We start from the raw sequence: 19,979 nt of genomic DNA on the forward strand, positions 1-19,979 counted from the left end.
TTCACTGAATCACCTGTCTTCTGAGCAAGGTCCTGGGTTTAGTTAGAGCCTTAGTTCAGCTTTGAACCATTTAAACGCACTGATAAAGAGCAGCCTTGATGCTAGTTTTCCCATTGGTTTGTGGTGTTGTGTGCTGTTTCCATGCGGATGGTACCTCCAGGCTCCACTGTTGGTGTGAGGGTCTCTCCCATCCCAGCACGAAAGGACCACTTGTGTCCTGAAAGCCTCACGCATTAAGCGAACAGGCTTTGGCTCCAAAGTCGCAGGTAAATGAAGAGCATACAGTCCCTAAGGGGTGCAGCTTGTATTGCTAAAAATGTCTGGAAAACTGGATAGCAGTCTTTCCCTTTTACTAGTGCCTGGCCTGAGGAGGAGCAGGATTTAAGCACGTACTTAAATTTCAGCGTGTGTTTGAGTGTTGTCCTGAATGGAGACCCTCTCGAGCTTTTGCTGAAGTGCTGTTCTGAACAGTGGCCAGCAAGCTATGAAAGTCGCCTCTTGGTTGTTTCTACCCCATGAGCATATATGCTCATTGTGTATGCTGGCTGTTTACCACAAGGAGAAAACCACTTTATTTAGTTGTAGCTGAGTAACTGAGAGCAGGCAGGTTAGGAGAGCTGCACATGAGCTGGGAGCGAGACGTCTGACCTTGTCTCTTGTCCGCCTGGTTTCTATGATCCTGATTCTGCTCTAAATTAATTCTTTTGTTTAGCTGCTGGGTTGTTTTTTTTCTTCCTTTTTGTTTTCGCATGAATGCTTGTCTCTATATTTAGGTCTGCTGGGGCGGGATGTTATGAATAATTGTTGATTGATATTATTAAACACTAACACGCTTGGCTGTGTTGCACTAATGATGGGGCTTTGGGGATATGCAAATCAATTAATTGCAGTGATTGCTGTAATAGCTGTTTTGGAGGATGCTGTTGAAGAACTCTTGAGAGGGCGGACAAAGAGGGAGACATTTGGAAGCGGGAAGGAAAAAGGGTGCTTGAGAGCCACTGGAGGTGGCTCATTGAAGCTGTTGATTTGTAAAGTTGGGTTTGTTTTGCTCTCCAAAACCCACTCAAGCCAAATCCTCTCTTGCTTTGTTTCAGAGTTACCCCAGGGTGGCTACTCCTGGACTTTTCCCAGGTCCCTTTCTGCTGAGATGGACCTGAAGAATCTCACAAATGAGATAGAGCCTTTTCCAGGTAACCTTTTGGCTTAGAAATCTGGGAGACCTCTTTGGAAAACACCTGAGGAAAAAAAGGTATTTCCAATACCAGACCTCTGTATCACCTCGCACTGAACGGTTTTGGTTTGCCAGCTGATTCTCACTCATGAAAAAGCACTTTTTTCCCCTTCTGCAGCAACATTGTGGGGCCTCACAGTGGGCACAGAAGTGACGTGAGATGTCTCAGGAACCATTGTGGGGAGGTTGTGAAGGGAATGGGTTTTCGGCTATTGTGAGGATGGGCAGGAAAAAGGCTCTTCTGGCTTCTTCCCCATCCTATACGTGCTCTCCCTGCCTTTGTGTATGATTGTGTATTCTTTTGTCTGGGTTTCCATATGCAATGTGCTTTAGTCTCCACGCTCTGGGCTGAGTGTTCAATGTGGTGCACAGATGGTGCTCCCAGAAATCCCGTTATTTGCTAATGGGATTTCGTGCAAAGCGTTTCCACTGTTCTTTTCAAAAGTCTGCATGTTTGTGTAAACATACCCAGACCCTCATCTTGCTGAGACTCCCTCTCCTGTGCAGCGGAGAACATGGCTTTATTTTTTATTTATCTGGTTTTTTAATCCCCGAGAAGGATGTCAGGCCAACTTCTGTGGGATGTAGCAGTTGCAGGATCCAGGCAGTGCCGAGGTCGGTACCTTCGCGTTGCATGGTGAAAGAGGGTCAGTCCCTACCGGCTCTGCCAGATGTCACAGCCCTGCTAGGTGGCCTGGCCAGATAGGCTGGGGCACTCCGCTCTCATGTCCTTGCCTCCTTGCTGGTGGTCTTGTCCTTACGTTTTGCACTGAGGTATGGCTGAGATCTGCTTATCTATTTGGCAGCTTCCCCTCAGGTGCTGCAACATTTCTGTAATGAAATGTTCAGCTATTATGCAGCTGTTCCCCTCTGTGCCCTCCATTCTCCAAGTACTGCTCAAAATCACGATATATATAGCAAAAGCCTAGAATATGCTGCTTTTATTACTGGAGGCCTTTCAGAATAGGTTAGACGTGCGCCTGATGGGGATCATACAGCGCTGACTTTTCCATGTTGTGCAGAGCTGGACTAGGTGACCTCCCGAGGTCTTTTCCAACCCTTATTTTTCCGTTGCTTGGTGACGTTTTGCTGCTGGTGTTGAAATCTGTAAGTGGAGCTTTGTTTTGCGTCATGCTTACTGGAGGGAGGTCAGGGCTCAGCAGCCATCGTGACTAACAGACAGTTATAGGCTGTGTGTCAGGAAGTTCCCTGGTCGTCTGCGTGCTTGTGTGCTCCTCATCCTGCAAAATGCGCTTCTCCTAAATGCTTCTCAGGCTCTCCTGCGATGGGAAGGTGAGTCATATGAGGGCAGAGGTTCTCCTTTAGCTGGCCAAGGGCTCCAGGTGGTTCCTCTGGAGCTGACCTTAACTAGAAAAATCTTATCGCAACTGCGGTTCAGAGAGTACAGGCAGCCCAAGGCAGGCAACCTGCCAAGGGCTGTTCCCGTTGTGGTGCGGTGCCGCTGAGCTGGCTGGTTCAGGACTGGGGCTGGCGATGGCTTGCTGGCCAGGCAAAGGAGAACCAGCTGCGGGATACTGCTACATGCAGATAGAGGGTTGACACTTCCAGCCCTATTGTGCTTCTCTGAACATCCAAGACTGTATTGTCCTCTAGAGTGGGGTCCCAGCCTCAGAAAACCCTCACCTCCAGCTGAACGCCTGTGCCAGGGTCCTGGGGGAGGTGTGCAAGCAAAATAAGACTTGCGGTCACCTCCCCAGCACCAGCATCTGTCTCTGGTTTTTAATCTGGACATCACTGCACCTGTTAAGCATGGCCGGCTTGGTATCAGTCTATCTGTGGTCGGTTTGTGACCACTTTGACCAAAGTGTAGGAGCCACAGGGCATTCTGGAACACAGCCCTCTGTGTCTTGTACCCTCTTCCAGCAGCAGAGTATGGGAAATAACATTTTTTTAGAACCGCAAAAGACGGCAGAGAACCTGCACAGATGCTTGATTTTCAGCAGTGCCCCACTGTGATCTGATGCTCTCTGTGGGGCAAGATCGCTATGGGAAAACAGCTCTTCAGAGGTGTTGACTTTCTGTACCTATCGTGAAATACCTCCCTGGTGGCTTGCGTTTTTGTAGCCCCTCAGTGTTGCTGATTTTATCGCCCTTGTGATAAGGGTGATTAGATCTGATTTGTTTGAATTGCAGCCTGACGGCTTTCAGCCCTACAGACACAACACCGCGCAGTGCAGCGCTGGGTCCGCACCTTGGGGGAAGTGAGGAGGGGAGAGCCTTTCTCCTCTTCTGATAATAGTTAGCAGATGTGATACGGTTACCAGGTCAAGGATCTGAAAGCATCAAGCAGCGGGAAAAAAGCTGTGCTCGAATGGCTCTTTAAAGCTGTAAAGGGGAGGATGTGGCAGAGGCTGAATCATCCCGCGCTCAGCAGCAGGTCTGAGCGCTGCTCGGTGAGGTTTCACAAGCTCTGGCATAGTTAAGTAGTCCTGGTTTGGTGGTTTGGCCCCAGGAGCTATTTCTTTAGGTCTGCACTAAACCATTACCCATTTCTTCCTAAAAATCAAGTCTGCCCATGGCTTGTTTATGTTTTGGGAGCCGTGTGCAGTCACTTTGCTAATGTGCCTTGTTTTTCTGGAGGTGTGGTGCCCCCCCCCCTTTTTTTTTCCTTTCCCTTTTTAGAGGCTCCTGGGCCACTACAAAGACTTTCCCCCTCTAACCAGGTTTTGTCCGAGGTTAGTGACCTGCTGTGAGCCAGACCATGATGCACACAATATTAAAACCTGGCTCTTCGATGTTATTGGGAGTGTTGTATTTTTTCCTAAAGCCCTTGCAGTAGCTTTCCAGGGTAGTTAAAAAAATCTGGGACAGGTCAGGCTGCAGGTTATTACTGTATCCTTGTGCCTTCATCCTTTGATCTAGTGGCTGAAAATCTGAAATAAGACACGATTCAGCTGTGGGTTTGGTGCCGTTTCAGGCTCTGGGAGGAGGCTGAGTTCTGCCTGTAGGTGCATCTTTTCTGCAGGGCCTGGCCAAGTGCATCCCTGGGTCTTGCCCTCCTCATTCCCCCAGTGCCCTCTGCCAGGTGATTTAGATCACAGTAGCAGATCCTTGTAGGATTGCTATTTAGCAAACAGACTGCTTTAACTTTGGCTAGTGGTCTCAGGGAAAGCAGTATGCTTTAAAAGCCGTGTTGCAGTCCTGATCTCTATACAGCCCTCGGAAAAAGAGCTTCTCAGGTTTTGGCCAAACGTGGTTGTCAGAAGGTAAGTGGTCACTCCTAGCATGAGGCTGGAGAGCTGCAGGAGTTTTAAAGAGAGAACTGAGTGTGCCTACAGCATCCCAACAAAGAACAAAATATTTAAAAGTGGAGGGAAGGGTCTTGAGGAGCTGCTGTGGGTAAGAGAGGGCTGAGCTTTACCTGAAGGTGGATGAGTTGCATCTTTGGGGGTTTCTGTGGAGGGGAGGTATGGGACTGCAAGAGAGGATGTGGCAGCTTCATCTTAGCATGGAGGTGTGTGTTGGGGAGGAACAGCTCAACCTAGGCTGTCTTTTCATTACTGCAGCGAGTGGCTCTTACATGCTCTAGTGGTAGCTTCATTGCAAAAATTTTGTTCCTTTCTCATTCCTCTCCTTCCCCCACCTACTCCTCTCACCTTCAACAAGGTGTCCTCCAAGTTAACTTTAGGACAAGAGAAGGAAATTCTGTGTGTTTAACTTAATGGCTGGTTTCAGTACATGCTGTGTGAATGCAAAACCAGGGGTTGCAAGTGCAGCCAAGAAAATACTGTGGGGACACAAGTGTGTGTATGCGTGGGAGAGGCTATAAATAGCATATAGATATCCATTATATTACATTGTAGTTTGCTTTTCTCTTATGCTGGTGGATATTTTCTGGAAGTGTGGATGGCAAGCCCTTCTGTGTGATATTTGCCAATATTGACAGCACTTGTGAACTTTTATGCCACTGCTATTTGCTGCCCAATGGACATGGGAAGAAAACTGCAACGCTTCCAGTGCGCTTGCTCTCTCCCACCTCCCCCTACATCTTCTTCCCTAGCTGATTTGACCAGGTCACTCCCTATCTTTGATTCTTTCCTCTTATTTAAAGACCTCCTGTGGCTGCATTGTCTGGAAAAGCTCTAGTAGAGGCTTCAGAGCCGTACTTCCACCTAACTAGAGAACACGCTCTCATTAACAGCCCTCGAGGAGGGTGAATATCACTGCTACCTTCAAAGGAGAGCCGGAGGTGCAGAGCAAACTCCTGGCCCTCAGACGGATGGAGCTCTGCTGAAGACATCAGCAAGATCAAAACGTCAGCTGGTGAGAACAGAAGTGATGCAGGTATTCCTCTATGATGCAGGAGCTGCGGTGGCTTTGTGGTTCGTGGAGACATGAGGTGAACTGGCTTTAACTAGCTTTGGTACCGATAAAAGTGCAGCAGCCACCTGGGCAAATGGCCCAACTACTTGCTTAGCCTCTCGGGAGGGTTTCGGCGCACGTTCTGAACTCTGCCGCCGCTGTCAGCAGTGACTGCTAGTTATCTCAAAGTCAGCTTAGGACTGCCTGCACCATCTGCAGCTGCACCATCTGCAGAAGAGATGTACCCTCAGTTGCTGTCGAGTGAAACTGCACTGAAGCTCGGGAGCCAAAACCCTCTTCCCAGCTGCTCTCTGAACACCTTTGCCAGGCGCTCAGTCTCCTTCCTCAAAGTTGCACCTTGATGGATGAGCTCCAGATGGTTGAGTGGGAACCTTGCCAGGCATGGAGGGCTATCAGCAGTGTCATGGATGACTGTAGGCTTCCTGCTGGGAAGAATGTAAAGTTCTGTTGGCTTCTTATTTTAGTTCCCTAAAAGAGCACTCTCATAACTACTTTTGGCTTTCATTTTAGCCTAATGAGTTCTTCTCCCTTTTCCAGAAAGTCTGAGGCGAGTGAGTCCTAAGCTATCCACAGCATCTATTTGTCTGGTTCCCCCTGCTCTGGAAGCATATCAGATGAGTGGGGTGGGGTGGAGGTAGGTTGGACTTCAGCCATCCTTTGGCTCCTGCCACGAGCACGTAGACTTTTATCTTTTCAATGTTACCATTAAGGAGGAGGGAAAAAAAAAAAAAAAAAGGAAACAAACCACAAACAACTGGATTAAAATAATAATCAAAGCCTCATGAAAGCACACAAAACCCCAGTAAATGCTCTGTTCTTTGAAACCTGAATCTTATCTCCCCCTGTCAAGGTTAATTGTTGCTGGGTTCAAACCATGGACAAGCTTTCATTATGACGGAAGATCTGAGCCATGGCTGGGCCAGGTTCATCTGCCGGGTGGTTTGTAGCAGGGTTGATTTTGGTCCGGTCTGTTAAGGAGGGAGTTTCATCAGTAACTGTGCATTTCATTATATTTGTGGATTTAAATCTGACCGTTAATGTTTTTTGAATGTTTTCTCCCAGGGTTATAATCTGTGGAGCTATTTTAAAGGTGGTCAATTTTCTTTCCTTATTGTGTTGAAGGCTACAACACGGCAGCGTGGTCAGATCTGGAGAGCTTAGGAACAACAGACAGAAAGTTCCCTAACATAAAAGACCCCTTATAGTTTGTGTGATGGGGAACAGTCAGTCTGCTCTTGGAAAGAAGTCCTCCTTATTTCTCAGTCAATTAATCTAGTAGGAGCCAAAGAGTGCTTTTATTTAGGTTTTTTTTTTCTTTTGGACCATTGCAGAGTTGCTGTTGCAGCCTAACCTGTGTGTTCAGAATCCCAGCTCTTCTAGTCATGTGTTTTGCTCCTGCAGCTCATGTGCTTTTGAAGGGGTGCTTGGAGAAGGGCTATTTAGTATTTTTTCATTGTTAATGCTCTTAACTACATCACAGTATTAAAAATGCATTAATGAAATGGGCTTAATGAGTATTGGAAATAGTTTTATACCCCCTTGAGCCAGGAAATATAAATATATGTATACTAAATGACAGTACCCTCCTGCCCCTCCCCAGAGTCACATTTTCAACTGGCAAAGTTAATTTGGGAGACAGTATTTCACATGCAAATAAGTTGGGATTATGGTTCTGCTTGGGTAAATCACAGAAACTATTCAATGCCTCATTTGACTCAACCTTAAAAGGGGGTTATTGGTGTTCTCGTCACCTCTGTGCTGTCTCCTGAGATCCTCAAGCACAAAAGGAGGCTGAGGAGATATTAGAAGAAAAGAAAATGAACTTATTTTCTCGTTTTCAGCCATTTTTATGAGGTGGGTAAGAGAACTGATGGAATCTTTCCTGGTGTTTGTTAATGGAGAAAAGCTTGTTTTGGAAACAACAGGTGGTGTTTTTTCTTCTTCTTTTTTTTTTTTTTTTTTTTTTTTTGTTTGTTTGTTTGTTTAGGAATTTTCATGACTTTTATTAAACTTTGCAAGTCTTTAATTCCAGACAAAAGTCACTAATTCCTATCTGAACTCCTTTCCCAGAATTGCATAGTAACTTTGCAAAGCGTCTTCGAAAGCATTGAGTTTACAGAGCCAAGCCTTTGGTGGTTTATGGGTTCGGCTAGTGCAAAGCAATGGAGCCACGGAGCTATGGGACGTGTAGCTGCCGATGCTGATGCCTCAAAGAAGCCTGTGTGGGGCAAAAGAGCCCAGGGTGATGCAGGACTGGGCAGGCAGGATTCTTCCTTTGCTACAGAGGTGTTGTTTTGACACGAGGAACCCTCAAACATGGCTAATGTGGCCAGTTGTGACTTGACACGGTTGCTCAGCATTACATCTCTGTCTTTTCCTCCAGCCCACTTCTTCCCTGGGGCCTGTTTTCATTTCTTTGCTAATTCAAGCATGTCTAATGTTAGCATGAGGAATTTTTGTAGGGTGCAAATAGGTCAGGGAGATCTGACTGAGACTGTATTTTACAGGTGACATTCATATATACAGGTGAGTGAGTAGGACAACCGAAAGGTCACGGAGATGGGACCTGTGAGAAATGTTGTATACGATGGGGAGGTCTGGGAAAGCAAAATGCATAAGAATAACTTGCAGCAGTGGGTGAAATGAGGTTAAATCACTTGCAAATGGGTGCAGTCCATGGGAATTTGTATTACTCTTTGCTGTCAGAGAACTAGAAGCGCCGGCTCCCTGTCTGCAGGCACCAGCCTTTGGCACCATCACCTGCTGTCCTTGACCAGGACAGAAGTGCTTGCGATAAGCAGGCATCCCTCACTGGCATGTGGAAAGAAGAGTGAACTTGCCTTGCAAATGCTTTTCTCAAAGACAACTTCAGTCGGTGCAATGGGGCTTAGCCTATTTGCTCTTGGTGTGAATTACAGAAACCAGACCTCTTGTTTTCATATGGACTATATCCACTAGCAACCAGCTGGTGCTGGTATGTGATATCAGCTGGGAACTTGGTCAGGAAGCTTTGATTTATTTGTTTTATTTGTTTTATTTTTATTTTTAAAATTTCCACCACCTTCTCAGGCTTGCTCCCCACACCCTGCTTGGTCTGTCTGGTTCACCCACTTACATGTGCCCCAGCAGTATGCTGTGGGTAGGTGTGAGCTTGCTTGGCACGGGTACCTATGCAGTGCCAAGCTATAGGAACTTCCCTGATGTGTCTCACTTTGGGCAGTTTGAACTCAGCATCATTTCTATGAAGCTGAAGAAAAAGGCTGCATATCTCTGGAACAGCTGTTTTTTTGTTTTTCCTTTTTTTTTTTTTTTTTTTTTTCTTTTTCCCCCCAGTCCAATGCATTTGCATGGCTGAAAATGGATAGATGTACAATGTATTAAAAATGATGCTTAGAAAGTTAAGTGCTGTAGCTTTTAAGTTTCTAGTGTGTGTATGAAAACATAAATGCCATGTTACCTCCGTTAATGGATAGTATTTACTTTAGGTACAGCAGAAATCTGATGTTGACCTTCAAATTAAGTAAACCTCCATTTATGCAAACCCTAAGTGCCTTTGTTTCTAGGTCTTTTCACGGTACGTTTAGACTCCATGTCTGTGTTGGAGACTTAAAGCTCAGCAGCCTGAGCCTGGATCTAGCAGGAAGGGATCTAAACGCTAGTCTGACTTGTAGGATGTATTGAAGGCTGGTGCCATAGAGGGGTGTGAAAAGCCTTTCATGTGGCCAGAGGAGGACCCTCCAGAGACAGTCAGAGGCCAGCCTTGGTGAAGGAAACTGCAGGAGCGAGGTGAAGACAGGAATCCAGACCGTTAGAGGCACAAGATAAGGTTTCACTTCTGGGGGCTGGTTCCTTTGCTCTAAAGCAAACAAAAACTTGGTTTTGACTTTGCTCATTTGTTTTTTCATTTTGTGGAAATGCATTGCTTTATCAAGTGGTGCAAGAAGCCTCCAAAAACTTGGTTTGCAATAGGACACTCGAGCAATTTCTTCTCTTTTCAAAAGATTTCCATGTGTCGGATCTGTCAGTTGAGGATGGACAGCTGGATCCTCTTACAGCTTTAGCAGTTGAGGCACTTGGTGTCACCAACGGCATCACCCTTGCAATATGTTTTGCATGGTGCTCATCACTTTACCCAGCAGCGGTGGCATGAGAAAGCTGTTTCACATGTATGTTTGCTGGATCAAAACCACAGTACTTGGCATTTTGCAGGATGGGGATGCTGCTCTCCCTGGTCTTTAGTTTATTAGCAGTCTCCGAGTAATGCAGTTTAAAGGAGAGGTGGCACCTGTCTCTGGCACCAGGACCGTTTTGCTTTCTAAGCTTTGTATCCAGCTCAGTGTGACTGCCTTACAGCAAGGATCATTAGCAGATAATTGCCCCCTTCCGAAATCAGGTGAAGCCTTTGGACTTGCCTTTGATTTCTCCAGTGTCAAATGAGTACTGTAAGGCTCTCCCTCCTGTCCAGAGGTGATTAGTTCCCAAGGATCTTTAGATGAGATAATTTTCACAGTTGCTTTTAACCTGTCCTTTTTTTTTTTTTCCCCTAGCACTTGATGCTGTATTAGGGTGGATGCACTATTTTCAGAAGAGAGGAAAGCAATTGCTCTCTACTTGCACAAGCGGATCTGCTCTGTCTTGCCCTTTTGCAGTATTCTAGTGCTGGTATTTGCTGATATTATATTAACTATTAAATTACATTAACTAGAACTGGTAATAATAAAACCAAATAAACAGCCAAAAGTTAGCCCAGCCCAAGAAAAGAGGAAAAAAACCCAACCCGAACCAAAAGTTCCAGAAGACATTCACATCTCCCCACCCCTCCCAGTGTTCAAAACGTCACAAAAACCTTCTGTGTATTGTGAGCTCTGGAAAAGCACGTTAGCAAATAAGCACTGCTGCTGTCAGAACATGCCTGGACTTGCATCCAGATGCCACAGGTGATGGTCCCGAGGAGTCTGCCGTCGGTTCTCCTGTGTGGAAGCCTCCCTGCAGCCATCTTCCCTTCCTGGAATCAAGAGGCACATTCCTGCCTAAGCACATCTCATTAATACCACACCTCATCCCCACCTTCTCTGCCAGGCAAAACCCACCCCGAAGTTATAGGCATTAGCATAAGCAAAGCTAAATCACTAACTTATCTCCAGCGTAGGTATAATTGATTTCATCAAATAAAATCTGTGTAATGTAGCTTTCCCTGAACTTCCAGAGCTTTAACTTAATTATAGTTCAGCCAAGAATCAGTTTCTTATTTTCTTTCTTGTTTTATGACAATTTCTGCTTGTTTGTGAGGGCCAGAAAGAATGGAGATTTTATTAATGTTGATATCCTCTGGCATTTCATAACCAGACTAAAAACGAAAGGAGAAATTTGCAGATATTTTTTGGATCAGCTACAGTAGGGAAATGTCTGGGTCAAAATAGTTGTACAGTAATGAAGAGCTTTACCCCTGCATAAAGCTAAATACAGTTTTTATCTGTAAATGTTTGTTTTAGTTCTTCATGTAGTTTCCCCTGAACACAGTTAGGGAAGAAATGGATTAAGACTAGCTTTTTTTATGATGTCTCCATTTCAGAGACACAATAAAAATTTAAAGCACAGTAAGAAGTTAAAACCTCAGCCCTCTTTTGCTGAGTGAAGATGTTTAGGAAATGTTTTGGATAAAACTTCTGCAGTATTTGAAGCTGAAAGATATTTAGCTTTTCTTTGTTTTCAGTTTAGAATAAATGCTGTATCCCAGAGGAAAAAAGAAGGATTGGACCACATTTTCTGGGATGCCTGGGTAGCTGGAGCAGTGATGGATGGATGGTCCAGGTGAACAGCTGTTGCATAGGCATATTCCCCGTGAAAATATATGCTGTAGGACTCCAGCCCATCTAAAATGCAACGTGTAACTTTTTCTCTAGATGGAACTGTTCTTTTCTGGGTGTATTTTTAGGAGCGGCTTGGATCTATCCAGTGGGTATGTCAGCTGCAACTTTGGAAAGCTTTATGAGGCTGATTCTCTCAGAAAACTTCTATTCTACTCCATCTCTCAATTTGTTGCTGCTTTTCATGACTGGAGCAAATACAAGATATGTTTTGGCCAGATAATAAATCTTAGGCTTTTCAGAGGAAGATGCTAAGGGGAGTGGTGAAATGAGAACTAGCGTCTCCTCTCCCTAATCTTGTCAGCCTTGGGATTTTGGCACTGGCTAAGTGGTGGCTGCTTAAGTGGAAGCATTATCTCCATTCAGATGGTAAGTCTTGCTGGGGCACCAGTTCCTATCCAGGTAGGCTGGGCATGCTAGGTGCAGCAGCCTGGGCTCAGTAGGGTTTATTTAAAGCAGTCGTAGCATTGCAGGCTTTTTATTTTGGGGATGTCTGATGCTTGTACTGCAAGCTGAAAGATTGCACAGATCAGGGATGGTCAAAAACAGAAGGAGCAGGAAAACTGAGGGCACTATCCAGAACCTCAGACTTTCTTTATACACCATCCACCTTGTTCTTGAGCTGACCTCCAGCCTGCATGCTGCAGAACTTTACCAGAGATGCTTCTCCTTACCCACTTTGCTTACACAGCTGTTTTTTAAGTATGCTCTTGAAAAACATACATTCAGTACAAATATTATCCCTATACATCCTCCCCTTGTTATTTCTTGCACGCAGTATCAGCAGTTTGCAGTGTGTGCCTCGAATCCCATAAGACACTAGAGCTACCCTGAGAAATATTGCCTACACTCACACACACAAAATTATATATATATATATATATATAAAAAAAATATCCTTCACCAGGCCAGCTCAGAGGAAAAAGCACATGTTGACTGAAAGGTACGGTGTCCCTGGGATGGGCTGTGTTTAGCTGGGTTGTAAAAAGGCGATGGATCCTGAGAGACGTGTTGGACTGTGGGGAGAAATAGCGAGGTGTGAGCTGCTGGCTTTGTGCAGCTCATTACGCTCCTGGTGCCGATTTCTAAATGGAGTCCTGTCGCTGAGAGAGACCAGGTTTGCTTTTACTAAAAACATAGGGGTGGGTTTTTTATTTTTCTTGTGCCGAGGCATGTAACTTTAGATGGCCATCTCTGTGCCTGGTCACCTCTGAGATTTTTTTTCCACTGACATTCACCTTGGCGAGCTACAAAGAGGTAAAAACTACAGTGGCTTGCCGTGTCTTGACTAGCGTCTTGCTTTGATATAAATCCTCAGGGTAAAAAAAACCCACCTTGTGCAGTGAAAGCAAAGGTTGAAATAGCTTTCATGAGGCAGGCTTAGTTCCTCTGGAGGACTGACATCCCCATTTTTGAGGCCTAATTGCATGAAGTCTCCTGTGATAATTTCTTAGACAGGGATGAAAAGTGGCTTGAGCCAGCCTCCAGCATTGAGGGGTACAAGCCCAGCAGGGTGGCATAGCGTCTTGATGGGGCAACAAAGAGATCCAAAGACCTGGACAAGAGTGATCCTGTCGGATGTGGTTAAAGCCTTTTTTTTGTCCATTGCTAACGCAGATTCCTCAGGTTGATCAATGTTAAAATGCTTCACTTAAAGGTGCATTTCCCTTGCAACTTGTAATGATGTTTTCATGATAAAGCAATGCTCTTGTATTGAGTTGTGGGGTCTGAGTGGAGGCAGTGCTTGTAAGAGTCATCAGTCTGACACCAGGCTGATGTTGTCAGCTTAGCCACGAAGGGCTATTGCAAATACCCATCAGCAGCACCTGCCTTTGTGCTAGCCTGGAGGGACGGGAGTCCAGGCTCCCTGATGCTACCCAGATCTGCAGCAGTAACCTGGAGGAGATGTGCTGTTGGCTCCCCTCCTTCGCTCCATATTGCAGCATCAACCGGTGCTGTGCTTCCTGACCTGCACGTTATCCCATGCCGAGGGAGAACCATCTATGCCTGGGGCTGCTGACGTATCCCTTCATTCTTCGCTTTGCTGGTGATATAATGTCACGACCCCCTGGCTTAGCTTGTGGCAGTGTGTGGGGTATTGATTTCTGTTTCACAAAACGATAGCCTTCAAAGGATGGCTGGGCATAATGAGTTGGGCAGCTGCCAATAGCTCCGTGTGACCAAAAGCCTGTAACTCTCCATGTGTTAAAGCTTTCCTGCTCCTCAGTAGTTCAGATGGCTTTGTGTCTGTAAGAGCAGGCACGATTTCTCAGGTTCTTGGGGTGTGCCTACACCTTCTGAACCTTTTTTGAAGCTATTTCTGCATTTGATTTGACAGCCTAAAGCCTGCAGAAGGGAAGAACGTAGCTGGTTTGTAGGCTTGCAACCCCCACGTTTAACTTGGACATCATAGCCTGTTTATAAACCTTAAGTAAAAGCACTTTTGAAAGCCCTCTGCAGTATTGATTTATATTTTTCTGTAGCATCAGCATCACTGTAAAGGACAAGGGATTTTATAATGCAGTTGTAAATTATTCCTATAAGTATCTTAACTGCCTCATGGGAGTGCATGATCACTCAAGATGCTTCATAATTTGTTTCTTTTCATGGTTTTCAGCTGTGCAATAAAACATTTGTAAATACCCAGGAATGAGGGTCCTTACAGATGGCACTGATGTGCACCAGGCTCACATGAAAACCCTCGTATCATCTACAGGAGGGAGAAAAGGAAGATGGGAATGAGTCTGAAAGTTTCCTGAACCTATGTGCCAAATGTGTGCCACTGAAGCTCCTGAAAAGGTTATAAAGGTGGTAATTTTGTTTCTTGAATCCTCTTTCAGGGACCCCCACTGGAATGTCCTCTTGCTGTGTTGTGGCTCATGCTCTGAAGCTAGCTGCTACCCTGGCTGGGTGAAAGTCTAGGCAAGTGCAAGCCAAGCTGTTAAGATGGCAAGCATCAGTGCTCACGTCCCCCAATTTGTGCTAATGTGTGTCCTGATGATGTGGTACAGCTGAAAGATTTGATGGCCCTGCTGTCCCTCTGAAAAGCGGAGGGCTTTGTGGAGAAGACTGTCTTTGCTGAGTCCAACTGCTGCTGGTGGGATTCCTAGCTGGGGAAGTAAAGAGCAGCTCTGGTTTTACTGTGCAAGGCTCAGTGAGCAATTCCTTGTCTCTGTGGGTGCGATCAGTTGTATTTTCAAACTATACAGCTTTACAGTTGCTGATGAGTGTGTTTGTCCAAGTCTAACCTTGGGTGGCTTGGACAGACATAACTTGTATTCTCTTCAGCAGAGCCATGTTTTGACTCTTGGTAGTGTTTTGCCCTCTTTCTGATGGAGTATTTGGTAGGCTGTCTCATGTTGAGCTGGTAGCATCAGATCCTAAGGATGTCAAAGGCAACTGTCCCAAAATGTGAGGTGTCAGGTGTAACTCAGAGAGGACCTCAATGACCAAGTGTATGCAGGGGATGAAAAGCCTCAGTTGCCTCTTGCTAGTGAAAGCAGGCATATGTCATCCCAAATAATTTTTGAGAGTGAGTAGATGGCTTTGTTTTACATTATTTGGGAGAAGCCCAGCAGGAAATTTGCTGGAAGAGTGCTCTGTTGACTTCTAAAATGACAGGTGCCTGAAGCGACTTTACTGTGCAACAGCCTCGAAGCTCAACAGCAATGTGTAACAGCTCCCGAAGATATGACCATCTGAGGCTTTGAATGAGAGCATCTGATGTGCTGTTTTGTCTTCAGTTGTTTTTCTGGATTCCTACTTTGCTTTCCCAGTGTTCCTTATCATCTGTGTTGTGTAACTTGTAACCATAATGACCTTGAAAACACTTGTAGCCACTTAATGTGGCTGCATTCCCCTGCTAAAGTACTGTGTTAATCTGTGTGGATTTGTTATGGGGATGTAAATGCTGGTCGAAATCTTACAAGGGTGTGTTTTTCTTGAGTGGAAAGGCCAAAAGATTCCTGTTTAGTAAGTAAACACGGGGAAATAGTCTTTAGTTCTGCCTTGGTGTCAGGATGTCTAGCTAACTGTTCCTTCAGGCACACTTAATGAACGCCAGCAAATTCTTGTAGGTAAGGCAGGGCATGGTGGTCCTTTGACAAAACAAATCTTGAGGGGTTGAGATATCATCAGCGTACCTCGTCTGCTTATATTAGCTGGTGCAGAACTAGTAGTGGTTGTATCGCTCAGGGCATAAAGTAAATACCAGTCACGGCAGAACATTGATCTCTGTAGCAAAGGAATTGTTCATGGCATGTTGACCTGCCCTGAACTCCTGGGCAATCACAAAGCGTTATTGATAGTTACAGCACAAAATGCAGCGAGCAGTACCTTTTGCTCTGTGCAAACATATTGTGCAGACTTGAGAGACCAATTATGAGTCCCAGTGACTGCCCTAAATTCATTCTTGTTTTGCTTATGACCTCCCAGCACATCCTCGCTCGCACCAGAAGTTGTTCTGAAGTGACTGGTCATGGGCTCCAGATGTTTGACCCGCTGTGGCTGGCTGTCCCAGCTACCCAAACACGTGCCTGTGCTAATAAATACTTCGTGCTCAAATCTTGAAGAATAAAACGTCTGTCTTGAAAAACCAGGAAAGCTCCCAAAGTGCATGTAATGCCTGCTTTGTAAGACCGATCATCCTTGATGTGTGGGCCTCTTGCCTTGAACAGTTAACGGCTCAGTGAAGATCTTGCAGACCTATTGGAAGTGCCTTTTGACCTTGCTTTCATCCATCTGACCATTAATAGCTCATTCGGGGATGCAGGGGATTTAGACCAACGGGCAGAAATTGCAGCTGGCCTGGTGGCAGTCCTGCTGCTCTCAGCTTGGTCTCTTGGTGTCACGTAGTAATTCCTAAGGAACCCTCCCTTGCTGCTGGAGCCAGCTGTGGGTGTATGCTGATTACACCGCTGCGGTTGACATCAGCATCTTGACTCTCATCACTGCAGCCTGGCTCAAAAAACCAAATGTATCTTTGCTTTTTCGTGTCAAGAACATGATTAACTCCTCCTGTTTCTGTGAAAGAAACACAACGGGTCTGTGCAAGAAAAAAGCAATCTGCCTGGAGCAGCTGCCTCTGTTCTCCTCTGGCCGGACTGTGTTTCTCAAGATACAGGAGAGATGCCAACGAAGCAATGTCTCTCCTGGGAGAGAGCTGGATGAATCATGTTAACAGAGCTCCAGCAGAAAACTTCACCCACAAAGGGTGGGGAGTAGTCGTTGATCTAGACCAAATGATCATTTAACCTTGCCTGAAAATGAAGACGTCCTTCCTTCAAATTTTTGGCCTTCTGAAAAACAGAAATATTTCCATGAAACCCAACTTTTTTTTTTTTTTCCTGCAGAAAACTTCTTTTCCTATCCAGGGCCTGCCCGCTGGAAAGCTTCCCTCCATCTCTATTGGTGGGCCAGGGAATTTTCCAGGACTACCCTGAAGTTTCCGTAAGGCAGCACAAGGCATTGTTGGGGTTTTTGTTTGTTTATTTGTTTGCTTTTTTAAGAAAGCCAAGCAAAACAACTGTTGTCAAGAACTTTGGTACCTGATTCATCCTTGTAAAATGCTCTATAAAGTGAGAAGGCATTTTCCAGAGCTATCTGCAACTTGCTTTTAAAACTGAATTTCCTCTAATACCACAAGCAGGAGTTAATAAATGGCTTCAGTCTTTGCTTCATTTTGGGTGCCTAATCAGTTCTCAATTTGTTTCAGATGAGACATTAAACTTATCCCATGACCCTGTAAATACAATCTGTCTTTCCATCCCTTAAATAGCCACCTTCTCCTTTCAAATGTTTTTTTTGTTCACTTTCCTGGCATCCAGTTTGAAGTAAGTATTTCAAACCTGGAGGAGCATGGTTCTCTGCTTTCTGCTCTCCTGGCTTCCACGAGGACAGTGAGAGCTCCACTGATTTATGCTGATAGACTTGAGATGAGTTCCAAATTTCTTTCTGGATTTTCATTTGGAAGCTGTTCCGGTGAACAACTTTTTGCCTGTTTAGAGAATGGAAAGGAGCGTTAGCAATCTGCTTTTTCTCTTTAACAAATGCCAGTAACGTCATGCTTGGGAAATAATTTTCTTTTTCTTTTCCACCTCATGAACTCGGTGCAGCTGAAAGGTGATGGAGCAGACCCTGGAAATGAAAGATCCGGCAGAGGAGGACAGGATGGGCCGTGCTGCTTCAAAGGGTGGAGCAGGGTGGCCTCTGGCTCCCCAGTAAATCACATGAAACACCACCCATCAAGTTCTGTCAATGACTTCACACTGGCTTGGGGATGGAACACCCTGCAAGGCATGATATTTTACTTGCATTTTTAAAGTTCTAGACAGAGTCTCTGCTCCAGATCTGGTTGGTAGCATGTCAGCATGTACTGGGAAGGCTTGTAACCGAGCTCATAACTTTTTATGTTTTTGAGAAGGAATGCTTGGCTTTCACTGCTTCACTAGGGGTTTCTTTGTATGCTTTGAAATGTGACTATCTGTGAGGTAGTACTGGGTTTTTTTCCACCCCTTTCTCCTTAGTGACTTCCCTTCCTTGTATTTCTTGTCCTGCTTCAGGTTTAATTGCACCACTGGTCAGGGGAGATGGAGTGGAAATGGCCACAGCTTTAAGCTGAAGACTGTTTGCTGTATTAAAAGAACTGCTTAACTTCTCCATCAGGGTTATGATATTAAACCCAATAATTCTCCCCCTCTTCCAATTAGTTTTATTGGTGCTAGCTGCCACACTGTGCAGAAAGGGCTTGGATACTTTGACCACAACGCACTGGATATCTGAGCAGAGAAGGGGCAGGAAAATGGATAAAAGACACCGCAGGTTTCATCATCACGGAGACCTTGGCTGATCGGTGGAAAATCTCCAGAACTGGTTTTCCTCATGTTTTTGTTGTTCTAGGTGGAACTGACTTTTAAAAAGAAGGGCTAAGTTGATCCTTACAATATGTGTCCCAGGGAGGACAGGGGTTGAGAAATACAGCTACTGTGATGATGGGTACTTTTTGTGAAGGGAAAATGTGTCCGTTTAAAAAATACTTGCACTTCCACCTGTATAACCCCTAGATCTGTCCTCTGCAGAGCATCCCCACTGTGCTGCAGGTTAGATGAGTTGTGATTGTCCCAGAGCTCCCTGAGATAAACGGTGCTTGGACACCTAGCACTTCAGGGAGACTGATCTGTGTCTTTCTTCTCTCATTCCTGATCTGGAGGAGAGACATGGGCTGGGGATGTCTTTACTAGAAAGTGCCTGTTAGATGGCATTGGTTGGCTGTAAATATTCATGTGTGACTTGTTTTTTGAGCAAAAGTGTGAGCAGGGCTGTGGTACTGCTAATTGCAATTGAAAGTGTTAATTTTCACATGGTGGTGAAAGAAATCCCAATTTACGAAGATTTCACTTGAGCCAGGGGTGAAGTTCCTGACAGTTTTAAAGGGTGCAGATGTGAAATGCTGAGTTTGAATATTGCGTCCCTCTTAAAATACTTTATTTCGTCTGAAAGATTCCCAGGCTCTCTCAGCATGTTACTTTGACAAACTCACCTTTTTTTTTCTTGGAGAGGTTGGAGTCTTGACTTATTATTCAACTTTCTATTGCAGCTTTGTTTAGTGGAGTTTATACATTCTTAGATCAAACATCCTACAATCTGACCAGGAATCATGCAACCACAGCGGGAGATGGGAAGAAGCAGCATAATTTATTCTATAAACAAAGGGACCATCTACATTAGAGCGCAAGTTGGTTAATAAAATGGGTTTTAGTGAAATAAAAAAAAAATAAATATGCAGCTTTCCCTGAGCTGTGTTTAGAAATAGTTGCACTCATATGGGGAATGTGGCACTTATGTCTTATGGCAGAGACTTCTTTCATCTCCTGAAAGCAGCTACCCTGGTCAGTCATGTCTGGGTTGATGTGTCCGTGGTGAAGCTCCCACACTGTCCATGTTGTCGGGGCTCCAGGGTACAGCCCCATGCATCTCTGTGCTGCAATGAGCTGAGCTGCTCTGCTTCATCCCTGGCAAAGTGTAGAAGGTGTCTGTCCCTTTGCATGTTTGGGAGAAGGGGATGGTGGAAAGACTAGAGGGATTTGACCAGATACTTACTGCAAAATGGGGAGATAATGAATGCAAGCTGAAGGACTGAACTACATTTAATATTTATCGTGAGACGAACCAGCTGTTTCAGGCTGGAAACACAGGCAGGCTTGAGCTGAGGGTAGCCCTGAGGACACTTACAGGCATCTTAAAAGCTGATGTTCAAGGATCATGAGATCTTGTTATTATCCACAGCTTGTTCTGGGGGTGCATGCATTAGATCCTTGTAGGACAGTTTTGCACTCTTAAAGTTTTAACTTTGGTAGAATTATCAAATTACTGTGATTTGGCCACTGGGCGGACAGAGGATCCTCCTGAGCATTTGCTGGACAACCAGCAGCTCCAGCCACGTTGAGAAGCTGGAAAATTTATTAAAATGGGTATGTTATGGGTCTGGGCAAAGGGCTGGTGAGTCAAACTGCTGCTTCTGGATCTGAGGTCTGGGAAGG

At 45.2% G+C, this 19,979-nt stretch overlaps 1 protein-coding gene across 2 annotated transcripts in view; it reads left to right on the forward strand.

Moving 5' to 3' along the window:
• Positions 1–1,225: 1,225 nt before the first annotated feature.
• ACKR3 (atypical chemokine receptor 3) overlaps positions 1,226–19,979 on the forward strand; it is a 34,885-nt gene continuing 16,131 nt past the window's right edge. The window contains exon 1 of one of the 2 annotated variants that reach the window (XM_055719095.1): positions 1,226–1,249. The gene's annotated coding sequence lies outside the window, so the exon portion shown is untranslated. Of the gene's footprint in view, positions 1,250–2,477; positions 2,525–19,979 lie in introns of those variants that run through there. The other variant, XM_055719097.1, reaches the window with a different exon arrangement.

Source organism: Falco cherrug, chromosome 8 (genome assembly GCF_023634085.1).
Source record: "Falco cherrug isolate bFalChe1 chromosome 8, bFalChe1.pri, whole genome shotgun sequence".
Classification (NCBI taxonomy): domain Eukaryota; kingdom Metazoa; phylum Chordata; class Aves; order Falconiformes; family Falconidae; genus Falco; species Falco cherrug.